The sequence below is a fragment of the Chiloscyllium plagiosum genome, unplaced genomic scaffold (assembly GCF_037043375.1).
Source record: "Chiloscyllium plagiosum isolate Xiang-an unplaced genomic scaffold, Cpla_swu_hap1 HiC_scaffold_47, whole genome shotgun sequence".
Classification (NCBI taxonomy): Eukaryota; Metazoa; Chordata; class Chondrichthyes; order Orectolobiformes; family Hemiscylliidae; genus Chiloscyllium; species Chiloscyllium plagiosum.
In genome coordinates, this window is record NW_028270185.1 from 17,315,939 (window position 1) to 17,334,079 (window position 18,141).

Consider the following 18,141-nt stretch of genomic DNA (forward strand, 5'->3'; position numbering starts at 1 on the left):
ATGCTGCCTGCCTTGCTGTGTTCCTCCAGCCTCCTGCCTGTCCCTCCTGACACTGCCTGCCTTGCTGTGTTCTCCCAGCCTCCTGCCTGTCCCTCCTGATGCTGCCTGCCTTGCTGTGTTCCTCCAGCCTCCTGCCTGTCCCTCCTGACACTGCCTGCCTTGCTGTGTTCCCCCAGCCTCCTGCCTGTCCCTCCTGATGCTGCCTGCCTTGCTGTGTTCCTCCAGTCTCCTGCCTGTCTACTGAGGTTCTATGGAAAGCTGATAACTTTGAAATAAGATATTGTCCTTTGCTTTTGGAAGTGAAGCTACTAACTGTGATTAAATCTATTCCTGGAGGTTTTTTATTACTCAATCTCCTCCCCTGCCTCATCCACCGTCCAACCATTGGTCAGCCAACACATCAATGTTTCTGATACGCTGCCTTCCTACACCAGTTAGAAAACAGAAGGACTTCATATCCAATAGGACCATCAGCGAAACAGTTTTTATCCCATTTTCACTAGGTCATGATCCAGAGATGAGAGGTGTTCAAAGACAAGGAAAAACAGAAAAGTATTTAGTGTTCGGATGACAGGGTTGCACATCATGGAAATGGACCTTCAGACTTGGACACTCTTAATGCAATCGTCCAGGGGTTTGGTGATACCACCCTGGGGACAGTACCTGCAGTTTCTGTTCCTATGTCAAAGAGACACCATGGAGGTATTGCAATGACAGGCTTCAGTCGTATTTACAGAATGGATTGTTCTGTTAGTGAGGTTGCACTGCATTAACCGATACTGTGTGGAGTTTACAACAATAGGTGGTGACCTTGTTTAGGTTCTGAGGGGCTGTGTTGGTCGCCTTCCTTCCCACTTATTAATGGGAGATAGGCATCACTGGGAAGATCAGGATTTGTTATCCAACCCTTAATTGCCCGGTGACTGAACGGCTCGCTCAGCCATTTTAGAGTGTATTAAGAAGCAACATGCTTTGCTGGAGTCATAGAGTCCTACAGCATGGAGACAGGCCGTTTGGCCCAAACTGGTCCATGTGTAGGCCAGACTGGGTACGGACAACAGGTTCCCTTCCTGAACAGATATGAGTGAACCAGATGAGTCCTTACAATAATCAATGATTGCTTCAAGGTTGCCATGACCGAAAATAGATGGACGTTCAAATAAAAAGTCTGGACCCAGAGGGAAAAAAGAAGGAAAAAAGGCACCAGTAATGCTTTGAAATTGTTTGGAGGTAATGGTCCAGTGGTATTATTACTAGACTGTCAAATCAGAGGCCCACATAATGGGCTGGGGACCTGGGTTCATAATCCTGCCATGGCAGATTGTGGAATTTAAATCGAAAAAAAATCGGAATGAAAAGTCTCACCATGACCATGAATTGATTGTCAGGCAAAATCCGTGGAGCAGGAGAATTGACGTTTCGGGAAAGAACCTTTCATCAGGAATGAGGTCTCAATCCTGATGAAGGGCTCTCGCCAACGTTGACTCTCCTGCTCCTCAGATGCTGCCTGACTGGCTATGCTTTTCCAGCACCATGCTCTCAGCTCTGATACTTCAACATCTGCAGTCCCCACTTTCTCCCTGTTAGGAGAAATCCATCCAGCTCACCAATGTCCTTCAGGGAGGGAAACTACTGTCCTTACTGAGTCTAGCCTACATGTGACTCCAGACCCACATCAATGTGGTTGACTCTTAGCTGCCCTCTGGGCAATTTGGGATGGGTAATAAATGCTGGGCCCAGCCAAAGATGTCAATGTCCCATGAATGAATAAAAATGTCATGGGGCATTGTTCGAAGGTGTGCAAAGCAAGTTGAATTATTTGTGTATTCCATGTGTATTTTTCTCCCCTTCTGGCACAATGGGATATTAACCCATATCCCCAGAGCTCTGAATCGCTTGTTAGTCAACATTAACGATGGCAGAGCAGACAATGAGATTAATTTCCCGACAGTTACTGAGTGCGGAACCAGTAGATAGTGTCTCAGGATGAAGGAATGGCCATTTAAGACTGAGATGAGGAGGAAGCTCCTCTTTAAGACACCTGCCAAAGCAACTTTGTCATTGAGCATATGAAACCAATACCAACAGAAAGTGACATTAACATCAACTCTTAATGAATACTAGACAGCCTGAGTGACCCATCCTCCCAGTTCTGATATTTTAAGTTCAGAATATCATCTGTTTGTCGATCTGGTTTTAGACTGGGTTTGACAGTGGAATGCATACATTTAAACAAAGTCTTTCTGTCCAGCTTTCAAGAGTTTTATGCACTCATTATTCTGACAAGTTATATGGAACTGCACAACATGTATTCATCCTGATTATTGGTGGGCTGGATTTGGGATGTTGGTTTGGAATCCCAGAGGAATTTTATAAAGTCCAAACAATTAGAAGTCACATGTTCCAAAAGATAATTTCTACTAGTTACAATAAATTCCAGATTTGTGATAGCAAGAGTGAGGTTCCTGGCTTTACAAATGGACTCTCTAGTTATAAACCCGTATTGGTAGTCCATTGCTAATTGCCCTTGAGAAAATGGTGGTGAGTCACTTTCTTGTACTACTGCAGCCCATCTGGTGTCAAACAGGATTTTAACTTTAATCCTAACCCTAACCCTAACCCTGACCCTAACTTTAACCCTAAACCTAACCCTAACTCTAACCCTAATCCTAACCTTAACCCTAATCCTAACCCCAACACTAACCCTAATACTAATCTTAACCCTAACCTTAACCCAAGCCCTAACCCTAAGCTTAATTCTAACTCTAACTCTAACTCTAATCCTAACCCTAACGCAAACTCCAACCCTAACCCAGCAATGATAGAGGGTGAGCAGAGAAAAATTTAATGAGATCTAAGGGGCAACCTTTTCACTCAGAGGGTGGTGTGTGTATGGAATGAACTGCCAGAGGAAGTGATGGAGGCTGCTTCAATTACGACATTTAAAAGATATCTGGATGTGTAAATGAATGGGAAGGATTTGGAGGGATATGGGCCAAGTGCTGGCAAATGGGACTAGATTAGGCTAGGATATCTGGTGAGCATGGACGAGTTGGACCGAAGGGTCTGTTCTGGGCTGTACATCTCTATGATTCTAAATAGTTTGAGTCAGAATGGTGTGTGGCCTGGAGGTGGAGACAGTTACGACACCCTTACGTCCTACTGCCTGGTAAAGGTAACGGGAGTTCTTTAGAAGAAGCCTTGGTGAGTCACAGTCCCTCTCGTAGACAAGGTCAGAAGTCACAAGACTTCACCTGATGCAGGAACAGCACTCTGAAAACTTGTGATTTCAAATAAGTCTGTTGGACTATAGCCTGGTGTCATGTGATTTCTGACCTTGTCCATCCCTTGTCCATCAACACTGGCACCTCCACATCATGGCTATCTCTTGTAGACAGGTGGTAGAGGGATAGGATGTTGATGATGGCGGACAGGCTACCAATCATATTGGCCTGTCTTCCTGGGTCAATAGATTGTCCTCCATAACATTTCTCTTGATTTACATAGGACCATGGTGGCTCAGTGGGTAGCACTGCTATCTCAGGGACCCAGGTTGGATTCCTCATACATGTGCATACATGTGCATCCCTATGTTTGCATTGGTTTACGCTGGGTGCTCCGGTTTCCTCACATAGTCCAAAGATGGGGCGGCACGGTGGCTCAGTGGTTAGCACTGCTGCTTCACAGCACCAGGGACCCAGGTTCAATTCCAGCCTCGGGTGACTGTCTGTGTGAAGTTTGCACATTCTCCCCGTGTCTGCGTGGGTTTCCTCCGGGTGCTCCGGTTTCCTCCCACAGTCCAAGAATGTGCAGGTCCAGGTGAATTGGCCAAAGTGTTAGGTGCATTAGTCAGAGGGAGATGGGTCTGGTTGGATTGCGCTTCAGAGGGTCAGTGTGGACTTGTTGTGCCAAAGAGCTTGTTTCCACACTTTCGGGAATCTAATCTAATCTAAACATAGGTACAGGAGGAGGCCATTCAGCCCCTCAAACTTGCTCCACCATTCAATGAGATAATGACTAATCCATGACCTAGCTCTATTCACCAATCTTTGGGTCAATGCCTTTGCTTAGAAAAAGACATATCTATCTGGGCGGCACGGTGGCACAGCAGTTAGCACTGTTGCCTCGCAGCGCCTGAGACCCGGGTTCAATTCCCGCCTCAGGCGACTGACTGTGTGGAGTTTGCACGTTCTCCCCGTGTCTGCGTGGGTTTCCTCCGGGTGCTCCGGTTTCCTCCCACAGTCCAAAGATGTGCAGGGTCAGGTGAATTGGCCATACTAAATTGCCCGTAGTGTTAGGTAAGGGGTAAATGTAGGGGTATGGGTGGGTTCGCTTCGGCGGGTGGGTGTGGACTTGTTGGGCCGAAGGGCCTGTTTCCACACTGTAATGTAATCTAAAAAAAATCTAATCTAATCTCAGACTTAAAATGAACTGATCCAGTATCCACTGTCACTTGTGAAAAAGAGTTTCAAACCTCTCTCACCCTTTGTGCGTAGAAGTATTTCCCAACATCGTGGTGATTCAGAAGCAGTTGGGAGTCAAAAAACATTGCACCCAAAGCAAAATTCATTGCCTCTGACCTGTTCTTGTAGCCACAATTTTCAATTTGGGCCAGTTGAGTTTCTGATCAGTGTTAACTCCTGGAATATTTCGGGCAGGGGAATGTCACTGAACATAATGTTATTGGAGATGTCGCTGTCTGGTATCTGTGAGGTAAGAATGTTACTTGTTCCTTATCAGCCAAAGCTTGGATATCGTCCAGGACTTACTGCACAGGGACACAGGCCACTTCAGTATCTGGGGAGTTGCGAATGGTACTGAATGTTGTTCAATCATTGGCAAACATCCTCACTTCTGACCTTATGATGGAGGGAAAATCATTGGTGTAGCAGCAGTGATAGTCAACTAGAGTCAGAATGCCCTGGGGTTGAGATGCTTAGAATGACAACTGTCTCTATTTTTATACCATATATCATTTTCAATTCATTGGGAAGACATTTTTTAAACTTTCATTCACAGGATGCAACTGTTGCTGGCTAGACCAGCTTTAAATGGCTAGAGGACGGTTAAAAGCCAACAATGTTGTTGTGGGTTTGGAGTCACATGGAGGCCAGAATGGGTAAGAATGGCACATTTCCTTTCCTGAAGGACATTAGGGAACCCGATGGACCTTTACAACAGTTAGCAGGGGTTACATGACACCAGGAGGGCTGGATCTGTTGCATTAACTCCAGTCTTATTTGTATTCGCATTTCCACCATTAGCCACGTTGGGGTTTGTACCCACATTCTGAGAACATCCATCTAGGGTTCTGAATTACTGACCCAATGTCAGTACCATAGCACCACTGTTTTCCATTAATATGGATTCCAAATGTGATTGTCAGGATAATATGTGTGAGATATTCGATTTGATTTGATTTATTTACTGTCACATGTGCCTAAGTACAGTGAAAAGCTTTGTTCGCAAGCAGTACAGGCAGATCATAGTAAGCAAGGAATATACAGATCATCGAAAAACATACAGGCGCACAGGTTACATCGCACAAGGCATGTGCTAGGCAAGATCAACATTCGCAAGATCAGCATTATTTGAAGTTAGAGAATCCATTCATTAGTCTAATAACGGCTGGGAAGGAGCTGTTCCTGAACTTGCTGGTGCGTGTGTTCAAGCTTCTGTATCTTCTGCCTGATGGACGAAATTATAGGAGATCATTGCCCAGTGTGATGGGTCTTTGATGATGTTGGCAGCCTTTCCATGACAATGAGCTGCGTAAATGGAGTCCATGGATGAAAGGTTGGATTCTGTGATGGCCTGGGCTGTGCACACCACCTTCTATCGTTTCTTACAGTCCTGGGCAGAGCAGTTGCCGTACCAGACTGTAATGCACCTGGACAGTGTGCTTTCAATGCTGCTCTGTAAAGGTTGGTGATGGAGGTGCCAAATTTCCCAAACCACCCGAGGAAGAAGAGACGTTGACCTCTTTATGATAAATGGTATTTATGTGAGCATGTATTTGCTATTGTATATAATTAACACTGCCCATTTTAGCTTCTCTATGATACATCAATTTTTCTTCAATTGAGCAACAGCATTATCTGAGCAACAATAAAGACATGCTATCCAATCAGAATAGTGTGTGACCTGGAGGGGGATGTGAATGTGATGTTGTAGCAAGTATATGCTTGTTTTTGTCACTCCCCTTATTGTAGAGATCATAATGGGAGCTCTTACTGTTGAAGTAAGTGTTGCATAAGGACTTTAGGACCCTGGAGCAACCTAGTGAGGACATCACAGAGTTGCTCCTCAATGGGCATAAATAGCACAGTGTGGGTAAAATTAAATGAAGAACAGAGATGCACATGGAGTGTTCGGCAGCAGCTGTAGTTGGCAGCACGGTGGATCCGTGATTAGCACTGCTGCCTCACAGCACCGGGGTCCCAGGTCCGATTCCAGCCTCGGGCAACTGTCTGTGTGGAATTTGCACATTCTCCCTGTGTCTGTGCAGGTTTCCTCCGGGTGCTCCAGTTTCCTCCCACAGTCCAAAGATGTGCAGGTCAAGTGAATTGGCCATGCTAAATTGCCCGTAGTGTTAGGTGCATTCATCAGAGGGAACTGGGTCTGGGTGGGTTACTCTTCGGAGGGTTGGTGTGGACTGGTTGGGCTGAAGGGCCTGTTTCCACACCGTAGGGAATCTAATGTAACCATGATTCGGAGATGCCGGTGTTGGACTGGGGTGTACAAAGTTAAAAATCACTCAACGCCAGGTTATAGTCCAACAGGTTTAATTGGAAGCACACTAGCTTTCGGAGCGTCACTCCTTCATCAGGTGGTGAGCGACACTCTGAAAGCTAGTGTGCTTCCAATTAAACCTGTTGGACTATAACCTGGTGTTGTGTAATCTAACCATGTGAACATTAGAAATACATTTTGATTTGATTTATTATTGTCACTTATACCAAGACACGGGCAAACCATACCTTACATAAGTATGTCAGAATGTAGAATATAGTGCTATAGAAGATGCAGAGAAAGATCAACTCTAATATATGAGATGTCCGTTCATAAATCTGATAACAGCGGGGAAGAAGCTGTTCTTGAATCTGTTGGTACGTGTTTCCAAGTTGGTACGGAGAAACACACAGAGTAGGCTGACTAGGTTTAGATGATAGACTTTATGGAGTAGCCTTTCAATAATATAACATGAAGATTAGAGCCTGGTTTATCTCTGAATACTGTGTGTTGTAATATTTAAAAAATAAACATGGTGATATAGAAGCCCAAGGTTGAAGACAGTTCCTACCTTGCTTTCTCCCCAACCAGTCTGTCCTGAATCCAGACTCTTGGGTGTGGGCATAAAATCACAGAACTAAAGAGTAACCTTCTGTGTGTGGCCACAACATTACTGCAATCATAGTGCAGTGTGGGTGGAGAGTGGGGAATGCAGCAAGCCTAGTGACAGGAGTGCTATTCAAACAAATTGCTCTGCGCCGGATGGCAGTTAGCTTCCTTAATTTTTTACACGTGGTAAGTAATCCATCACAATCCTGGTTTGAACCTTGTGGACAGTGGAGAGGCCCTGAGGGTGTTTACTTTAGACAAAATGTACCACCTCTTCTCTGTTTGATGCAGTTGATGTGGTAATCTGTCTAGTCAAAGAACAAAGAACAAAGAAACTCTACAGCCCAGGACCAGACCTTCGGCCCTCCAAGCCTGAGCCAATCCAAGTCCACTGTCTAAACCTATCACCCAATTCCTAAGGATCTGTATCCCTCTGCTCCCCACCTACTCATGCATCTGTCCAGATGCACCTTAAATGAAACTACCGAGCCTGCCTCTACCATCTCTGCTGGCAACGCGTTCCAGGCACCTACCACCCTCCGTGTAAAGTAGTTTACGTGTGTATCCCCCTTAAACTTTTCACCTCTCATCTTGAATGCATGACCTCTCGGTATTGATTCCCTCACCCTGGGAGAAAGCTTATCTCTATCTAACCTGTCTATACCCTTCATGATTTTGTAGACCCCAATCAGGTCTCCCCTCAATCTCCTTCTGATGAAAACAATCCTAACCTACTCAACCTCTCTTCATAGCTAGCACCTTCCATACCAGGCAACATCCTCGTAAACCTTCTCTGCACCCTCTCCAAAGTGTCCACATCCTTTTGGTAATGTGGCGACCAGAACTGTACACAGTATTCGAAATGCAGCCGAACCAATTTTAACATGATCTGCCAGCTCTCATACTCAATACCCCGTCCGGTGAAGGCAAGCATACTATATGCCTTCTTGACCACTCTACCCACCTGTGCAGCCACCTTCAGGGTACAATGGACCTGAACTCCCAGATCTCTCTGCTTATCAACTTTTCTCAAGGCTCTTCCTTTCACAGTATAGTTCACTCTAGAATCTATAGTCAATAAATAACCCCCGAAGAATTTGATTCAGGCCTAACAAAAAGGCAAAACAAAGAAGGAAGTCTTTTCACTCACGTTCCTTAGAATTATTACAACTCATGGAAGGCCATTTGACCCATCATGGTCTGTGCTGCCCCTCCTCAGGAGCAATTCATGGATTGTATATCCACTTGTCCTCTCCTCACATCCCTTCAATTCAGACATTTAGAATATTCAGAAAAATGTGCAAGCTGAAAAATGAGGCAATCTTCGTCCCCCACCCCAGCCTTATCCAGCACTTTGTCCATATCCTAGGATGGTCTTTTTAAATATTGAAAACAAAAAAATGCTGGAGATCACAATAGGTCAGCCAGCATCAATGGAGAGAGAGAGAGCAAGCAACGTTTCCAGTCGAGATGACTCTTTATCAGAGTTGTCTCTGGGTGAAAAGATATTTCTCCATCTCCTGTGTAATCCTTCCAGAAATCACTAAGTCAATGACACCACTGAATGACCCTTCTGCTGATTTGGACATTGGCGAATCCCATCCACTCTACCCAGGCTCCAAGCAATCTTGCATACCTCTATCAAATCTCCCCTCAGCCTCCTCTGTTCCAGCAACAACGCCGGCCCAATCCAATCTTTCCTGGAAATTTTCCCCTCATGGCAACATCCTCTTCTGCACCAACGTCTCTCATTGACACCTCGTTAGCTCATGGCTGTATTCACACGCATCAATTGAATGCATGGGTCATTTTAAACATAGGCTAGAATTTTCAGGCCCTGCCAAGAGGCAGGAACACAGTGGAACCTGAAAAGAGCCTCAGGCCCCCTGAATGTCAGCCCCTGGGGAGTGTGTAGCGAATTAGCCTCATTATTCTCTTTAAGGAGGCCAATCAGGATTTTCCATTTGGCCTCCTGTAGTGATGGTAACAAGGTCAGCCTGTTGGACCTCATACTATAGGAGTTCCTGATTAGAGCTGTTAATCTGGTCCAATCAGGGAGCCCTGGCTGACAGATATAAACAAGAATGTGGAGGGGGTCGGTCGGGCCGACTACCTGCCCCTCTTCCGCGGTTACGTTAGAGCCCGGGTGTCCTTGGAGAAGGAGCACGTGGTGTCCACCAACACCCTGGAGTTGTTCAGGGAGAGGTGGGCGCTGCAGGGAGTGGAGTGCATCATTTCTCCCTCCAACTCTATTTTGATTTAGTCCCTACCCTCCCCTTCACTGTTTTGATCACACAGCACTGTCCTTTGATGTGCAGGGCAGTGTTTGTCACTGGCCACCCGGGTGTTTTCCTATCTTCCTGGTGGTGGAAATTGAATAAAGATTCGTGCACTTTGTGTCTTTCAAAAAAAGAAAAAAAGAGAAAACAAAGAAGAAAAAAAAAGAAAAAAAAATTTAAAAAAAGAGAAAAAAAGAGAAAAAAAAATTAAAAAAATAAAATGGTATCCCTTCTCACACCTGCGCACACACACACCATGGGTGCTGGGGAAAATATATATATATTAAAAAAAAAGACCAGGATACAATCACACAGCCAAAAAAAAAAGTATAAACAAGAATGTGGAGGGGGTCGGTCGGGCCGACTACCTGCCCCTCTTCCGCGGTTACGTTAGAGCCCGGGTGTCCTTGGAGAAGGAGCACGCGGTGTCCACCAACACCCTGGAGTTGTTCAGGGAGAGGTGGGCGCCGCAGGGAGTGGAGTGCATCATTTCTCCCTCCAACTCTATTTTGATTTAGTCCCTACCCTCCCCCTCACTGTTTTTGATCACACAGCACTGCCCTTTGATGTGAAGGGCAGTGTTTGTCACTGGCCACCCGGGTGTTTTCCTATCTTCCTGGTGGTGGAATTGAATAAAGATTCGTGCACTTTGTGCCTTTCACTGTGTCTCACACCTGCACACACACACCATGGGTGCTGGGGATAAAATAAGCACTACCGCACTTAGGTGGTAGTGTGGGGGGGGGGGGGGAACAAAAAAAAAGGGATTAAAATAAGAAAAAAAAAAGATTCGTGCACTTTGTGTCTTTCATTGTGTCCCACACCTGCACACACACACACACCATGGGTGCTGGGGAAAAAATAAGCACTACCGCACTTAGGTGGTAGTATGGGGGAAAGAAAAAAAAAGAAAAAATAAATAAATAAACAGGAGATAACTCTATTTTGATTTAGTCCCTACCCTCCCCTTCACAAAAAAAAACAAGAATGTGTCCCCTACCCTCCCCTTCACTGTTTTGATCACACAGCATTGCCCTTTGATGTGAAGGGCAGTGTTTGTCACTGGCCACTCGGGTGTTTTCCTATCTTCCTGGTGGTGGAATTTGAATAAAGATTTGTGCACCTTGTGTCTCTCACTGTGTCTCACACCTGCACACACACACACCATGGGTGCTGGGGAAAAAATAAGCACTACCGCACTTAGGTGGGTTAAATTATAAAAAAAGAAAAAAAATTAAAAAAAATAAAAATTAAAAAAAAAACAAGAATGTCACACAGCAAAAAAAAACCAGGAATGTCTCCCCATCCCCATTGTGCTCACTGACTAACACAGTTCCCTGGTCCAATGAAACTGCACAGTCAATATTTCCAATGTTGTGTTCAAATCCCACCACTGCCTCACCTTTCTGATTCATCCCACTCAACTGCTAACCATGTTGCCTGAAAAATAATGCACATCAAGTATTTGATCATGTAGCACTGCTTGTCACTGGCCTCTCAGATGTTTCCTTTCTTCCTGCTGGCGGAAACCGAATAAAGATTTGTGCACCTTGTGTCTGTCACTGTGTCTCACACCTGCGCACACACAACATGGGTGCTGAGGAAAATAAGCACTACCGCAGTTAGGCGTGAGTGTGGGGGTAAGATTAAAAAAAATGGGGAGTGTCAGACATTCTTTTCACTCTAAAGAAAAAGGAGTGTCAAAGGTGGGCGACACAGGGATTGGAGTGTTTTATTTCCCCCTCCAACTCTATTTTGATTTAATCCCTGCCCTCCCCTTCACTGTTTGATCACACAGCATTGCCCTTTGATGTGAAGGGCACTGCTTGTCGCTGGCCACTCGGGTGTTTCCTTTCTTCTTGGTGGTGGAATATAAATAAAGATTTACGCACCCTTGTTGTTTTTCACTGTGTCTGACACCAGCACACACGAAAAAAAGAAGAAAATTAAAAAAGAAAAAAAGAAAAAATAGCTAGGAGATTTAGAATCTCCTCAGTTTAGGGAACTGACTCTGTGCTGGCTAGGCCACAGTCATTGCGTTACTTAAAAAACAAGAGTGTCAGGAGTTCTGTTCACTCGAAGAGCTGGCTCTGAGGGAGCTGGATCAGTGTCAAGAACGCTGTGAATAAAGGGTGACTTGGTGACAGGATACCAGCCTTCACGGTGTCATTTTATCTAGTTTCTCAAACTAACAAGGAACGATTTCTCGAACTCACCCTCGCCTGAGGCGTGCTGACCCCTCAGGCTAAACTCACCCCCAGTCATCTCTGTCTGCAAGAGCAGCCCCTATGCTCCTCTGGGACTATGGTGGCTTTAAGTGTTGAGGGCTCTTGTAACAGAGTGGCAGTATCCCTACCTCTGAGCCAGGAAGTCTGGGTTCAACTCCCACCTGCTCCAGACTTCTGTCATGAGCGTGTTGATTCAGAAGTACCTATAAGGGGCAGTTTTGCTGTCTGGAGATTTCATGGTGACATGAGCAGGTCATGGGCTGTAAGTTCTATGCAGTTACCTCCTGACTCCCAAAAGCCTGGCCACCATCTACAAGGCACAAGTCGGGAGCGTGAGGGAATCCTCCCCACTTGCCCTGGATGGGGCAGCTCCAACATCACTCAAGGAGCTCGACAACATCCAGGAAAAAGCAGCCCACTTCATTGACACTCCATCCAATGCCTTAAACTTTCACTCCCTCCACCATTGGCAATCAGAAGCAGCCCAAAATGTCTACCATCACCAAAATGCACTGCAGCAGCTCACCAATGCTGTCTCAAACCATGACCTCTACCATTGCAGACGTCAACAGCAGCAGATACATGGGAATTCCACTATCTCGAATTTCCTTCTGAACTACTCATCATCCTGACTTGGAAATATATCTCCGTTCCTTCAGTGTGTCTCTGGGTCAAAATCCTGGAACCCCCCTCCCTAGCAGCATTGCGGGTATCCCTACACCCCATGCCATCAGTGGCAAGGCCAGTATTTATTGCTCACCCATAGATGCCTCTTTGAGAAGGCGTGGTGAGCTGCTTTCTGAAATTGCTGTAATTGCCATTTGCTGTCCTTTCCTAAATGTTACTCAAGATCATGCTCCCAACAGGGGGCATGGTGGCTCAGCACTTCGCACTGCTGCCTCATAGCGCCAGGGACCCAGGTTCAATTCCACCCTCGGTTGACTATCTGTGTAGAGTTTGCACATTCTCCCTGGGTTTCTGCGTGGGTTTCCTCTGGGTCTTCCATTTTCCTTCCACAACCCAAAGATGCGCAGGTTATGGTGGATTAGACCTACTATGGTGTGCCAGCTGGGTGGATTAGCTATGAGTAACGTGAGGTTACAGGGATGGGTGGGATGCTCTTCCAAGGGTTGATGTGGACTTGGTGGGCTGAATGGGAGAAAGTGAGGACTGCAGATGCTGGAGATCAGAGCTGAAAATGTGTTGCTGGAAAAGCGCAGAAGGTCAGACAGCATCCAGGGAACAGGAGAATCGACGTTTCGGGCATGAGCCCTTCTTCAGGAATGAGGAAAGTGTGTCCAGCAGGCTAAGATAAAAGGTAGGGAGGAGGGACTTGGGGGAGGGGCATTGGAAATGTGATAGGTGGAAGGAGGTCAAGGTGAGGGTGATAGGCCGGAGTGGGTGTGGGGGCGGAGAGGTCAGGGAGAAGATTGCAGGTTAGGAAGGTGGTGCTAAGTTCGAGGGATTTGACTGAGACAAGGTGGGAGGAGGGGAAATGAGGAAACTGGAGAAATCTGAGTTCATCCCTTGTGGTCGGAGGGTTCCTAGGCGGAAGATGAGGCGCTCTTCCTCCAGCCGTCGTGTTGCTATGGTCTGGTGATGGAGGAGTCCAAGGAGTGGGTCCTTGGTGGAGTGGGAGGGAGAGTTGAAGTGTTGAGCCACGGGGTGGTTGGGTTGGTTGGTCCAGGTGTCCCAGAGGTGTTCTCTGAAACATTCCGCAAGTAGGTGGCCTGTCTCCCCAATATAGAGGTGATGGGCTGAATGGCCTGCTTCCACACTGTAGGGATTCTATGTAGCGATATGATGAAAGATTGGATTCTGCATCAAGTGTTCAATTCTGAAATGTTAACCCAATTTTTACAGTCTGGCCTCAAACCACAAGTTTTGTTTAATTCTGATTTGTTAAGGAGACAGCAACCGTGTGGAGATATAATGTGGAGATTTGGAGAGTAGGGGTTAAGCTCCAGTATCGCGAGATTGGTGCGAAGGAATATTGTTGAAGTGAAGTAATTGGGAGGTTCTCTTTGTATCTGGTCTGGTATATATCCAGCCTTCGATTGGATAATTGTAAGAAAGTTGCAAAAAGGAAACGGATCATTCTCAGTTTTCATTCTCGACTATGAGATCATAGCTCTCGTAGAAGTATCAAACAGTAATGAAGCCATTCCTTCCATTGAGCCATTCCCAGTTCTCTTGCCTTTTATTCTTTCTTCAGGTGGTCCTGCAGTTTCCTTCCCAAAGCCGTGTTTGAACCTATCTCCACTGCTTATTTTAGCGACTAGTTCAGTTGAGGTGACCTGGTTAGCATGGACGAGTTGGGTTGAAGGACGTGTTTCCAAGCTCTATATCTCCACTGTTTGTTCAGGGGAGATGCTGGTGAGGGGTAGTGTCACTGGACTGAGAATCCAGAGGTAGAAAGTGAGGACTACAGATGCTGGAGATCAGAGACGAGAGTGTGGTGCTGGAAAAGCACTTCCATTCAGGCAGCATCCAAGGAGCAGGAGAATCGATGTTTCGGGCAAAAGCTCTTCATTCACTCCTGGCCCAATAGGTGCGGAATAATGAAACATCACATGATGGCATGGATTTTACTGGGGTGAGAGTTACTTTATTCCATGCTAACATGGCCTGACTGTTGGAAAACTGATGGAATCAGTGGTGACATTGGTTTTACACCCTGTTCGATTTCATTCATTTTGGGCTATGGAAGGTTTGAGTTATGTAGAAAGGCTGGATAGGCTGGCACTTCTTTCACTGGAGTGTAGGAGGTTGAGAGGCGACCTTATAGAGGTTTATAAAAGAATGAGGGGTATAAATAGAGTTACCCCCCTCAGATGGGGGATTTGAAGACCAGGGGACACATTTTTAAAGTTCAGAAAGGATGTTAAAAAGACATGAGGGGCAAATGTTTTACACAGGAGGTGGTTTGCGTGTGGAATGAACGTCCTGGGGATCTGGGTATAATTACAATGTTTAAAAGACATTTGGATAGGTACATGAATAGGAAAGGGTTGGAGAGATATAGACCAGGAGTAGGCCGAGAGGACTAGTCTTGTTTGGGATTATGTTCAGCAAGGACCCTGAGGGCCTGTTTCCATGCTGTATGATTCGATGACCCTACGAAATGGAAAAACAACTTTCCTGTCATCCTTGTGGAGTCTCTCTCTTTCCCCCGACCAGCTCAGGGTCCATTTTGGGTTGCAGTGTTTATTTGACATCTCTAAGGGCTGCAGGATTGAGAATGCTCTTTATTCCTGGTCGATTCCCTCGGGAGCGAGTGGGATGTGCCGAGAATAATTTCACACAGATTTCACACATGACTAGCCCTGCTCATGTGAGGCCAAGCTCCAAAGACATCGAACCAACCGCGAGCTTTGATGTCGGATGAAGTGATTACGAGTCCCACTGAGTACCACACTTCAACCTCCCTCTCTCCCAGATCACGTTTCGTCAGGGTTCAACTCCTGCGTGCGCATTTTTTTTCAGGCGAAATTGCATTCAGATGGATGAAAGGGCTGATCCTTTGTCCAAACAAGTGCCTATCAAAGACCTGTTTACACCAGTGGTTTTAAATTGTTTCCTAGCCAAATGCAGGAGACATGCAGTATACTGTGACAAACCATATGCACCAACTCTAATTGAGTTGGCCTCTAAGTACAACGTCAAGTATGAATTTTGTCTTTCCTGTTTGAAACAGCAACTAACATTATTTAGCACAGTGGTTTATATTCTTGAAGCCCATTTAACATATTAAAACATGCCAAAAAGCTTATATAACATAGAATCCCGACAGTGTGGAAAGAGGCCGTTCGGCTCATTGAGTCTGTACCAACTGTCTGCAGAGCATCCTACCCGATCGCCATTTTTACATTAGCTAACTCACCCAGCTTGCACATCCCTGGACACCAAGGACAATTCAGCATGGCCAATCCACCCTAACCTGCACATCTTTGTGGATTCCATGATTTGGAGGTGCCAGTGTTAGACTGGGGTGTATAAAGTTAAAAGTCACACAACACCAGGTTATAGTCCAACAGGTTTATTTGGAAGCACTAGCTTTCAGAGCTCTGCTCCTTTGTCCTGATGAAGGAGCGGCGCTCCGAAACCTAGTGCTTCCAAATAAACCTGTTGGATTAGAGCCTGGTGTTGTTTGATTCTTATCTTTGTGGACTCTCAGAGGAAACAGGAGCACCCGGAAGAAACCCATGCAGACACGGGGAGAATGTGCAAACTCCATACAGACAGTCACCCGGGGGTGGAATCGAACCCAGGTCCCTGGTGCTGTGAGCCCCATGCCAGCCCAACATAGTATAGGATTTCATTTAGATTAGATTAGATTCCCTACAGTGTGGAAACAGGCCATTCAGTCCAACCAGTCCACACCAACCCTTCAAAGAGTAACCCACCCAGACCTATTTCCCTCTGACTAATGCACCTAACACTATGGGCGATTTAACAAGGCCAATTCACCTGACCTGCACATCTTTGGACTGTGGGAGGAAACCGGAGCGCCCGGAGGAAACCCACGCAGACACGGGGAGAATGTGCAAACTCCACACAGACAGTCGCCCGAGGGTGGAATTGAACCTGGGACCCTGGTGCTGTAAGGCAGCTGTGCTAACCACTGAACCACTTTTATTTTATCTTAGAACTTCAGAACTCAGTTGTCATGCCTTTGTCAGTTAAAATTGTGTTCCATTTGTTGCAGAACCACAATGCATGATGCACAAGTTCAGCAAATGTTAGCTATAGTCACTACGTGTGGACAACTTCAGCCAAGGACTAATTCAGACCCACACAAAGATCCTTTGTTTACAAGTTATTAGAGTGTGGGTTACCTCAGGGAGGGTTTTAACCAGTAACGGCTGTAAATATGTCAAGCTAAATAGTCAAAAAGGGTGGCGCTGGAAAAGCACAGCAGGTCAGGCAGCATCTGGGGAATAGGAGGGTGGACGTTTCGGGGCTAAGCCCTTCATCAGGAATGCCGACCCGTGCCACCCTTTTCGACTCTGACTCTCCAGCATCTGCCGTCCTCACTGTCAAACTAAATAACTGTGCAGTGGGGGAAATGTCCATTAATCTTGTTCAATGCTTATTGTCACAGCTTTTAGGAAGTACAGTAGACTTGTTGTTATCTGGCACCTTTGGGACCAAAAATGTATCGATTGATTGAGTATTCTGGAGAATCAAGGGATCTGCATAATCAATGTAAAAACATAAACTAGGTAAAAAAAGTGTAATGCAGTGGGTCTGTTAGACTTTATTTAGAGCATAAATCACTTCAACAATAACGCAACTCTGCCTTAAATAAAACTTACCAAATAAAACTCACTTGCACCCTCAACTGACCACTCAGACATAGCAATAGGTCACATGATTTGAGGAGAAATTGACTTGAAATTGAAACAACTGTTGATATTTTGGGTGGCCATTTGATTCAGCAATAAGAATTTTACATTGAGCGAAATAAATTGAAACTATAATAATTAGACAGAATAATACAGTAAACTTCACAGTATTTCAGATGTATAATTTTTGCCGGTTTATTGAGAGTGCCAGTTCATAAAGCGTCAGTTAAAACAAAGTTTGTTGTACTCAATTAAACACTTGAAGTGACATTATATTCAAGGTTAAGGGTCTAGTGTGGGAAAGTGGGTTGTGGTGTATGTTTGCCAGTATAGGTTCAATGGGTGGAAGGATTACTTCTGTGCTGTATGATTCTATGATTCGATAATGAACAAACAGCAGACAAACACAAATCTGGACCTGACCTATTCCAGATTCAAGGTACCATCATGGAAGACCCATTTGAGTAATGGCTACCCAATCAATTGGACAGAAACAGAGTTTTGACCAAAGTGGCACAGAGCCAAGCAGGCAACTGCAGACAAGATGATGAAATTACTAAGTATCATTATCAACAAAAGAAGACAGCAGATAACCTTCAATCAAGAGACAAGAGTCTGATCAATTAGAGGGTGAGGATTAAAAATGGCTGTTGAGCACTGGCCTTTGCGAAAGATCATGATCTGGGGCTTAACGTAGAAAATTGAACAAAGTCTGTGACGTGTGTGCATACATCATGGAATCATAGAATCCCTACAGTGTGGAAGCAGACCATTTGGCCCATCGAGTCAACACTGACCCTCCAAAGACCATCCCACCCAGATCTACCCTATCCCTGTAACCCCATATTCCTCATGGCTAACCCACATAGCCTGCACATCCCTGGACACTGTGGGCAATGTAGCATGGCCAATCCACCCGAACCTGCTCACCTTTACACTTTGTAC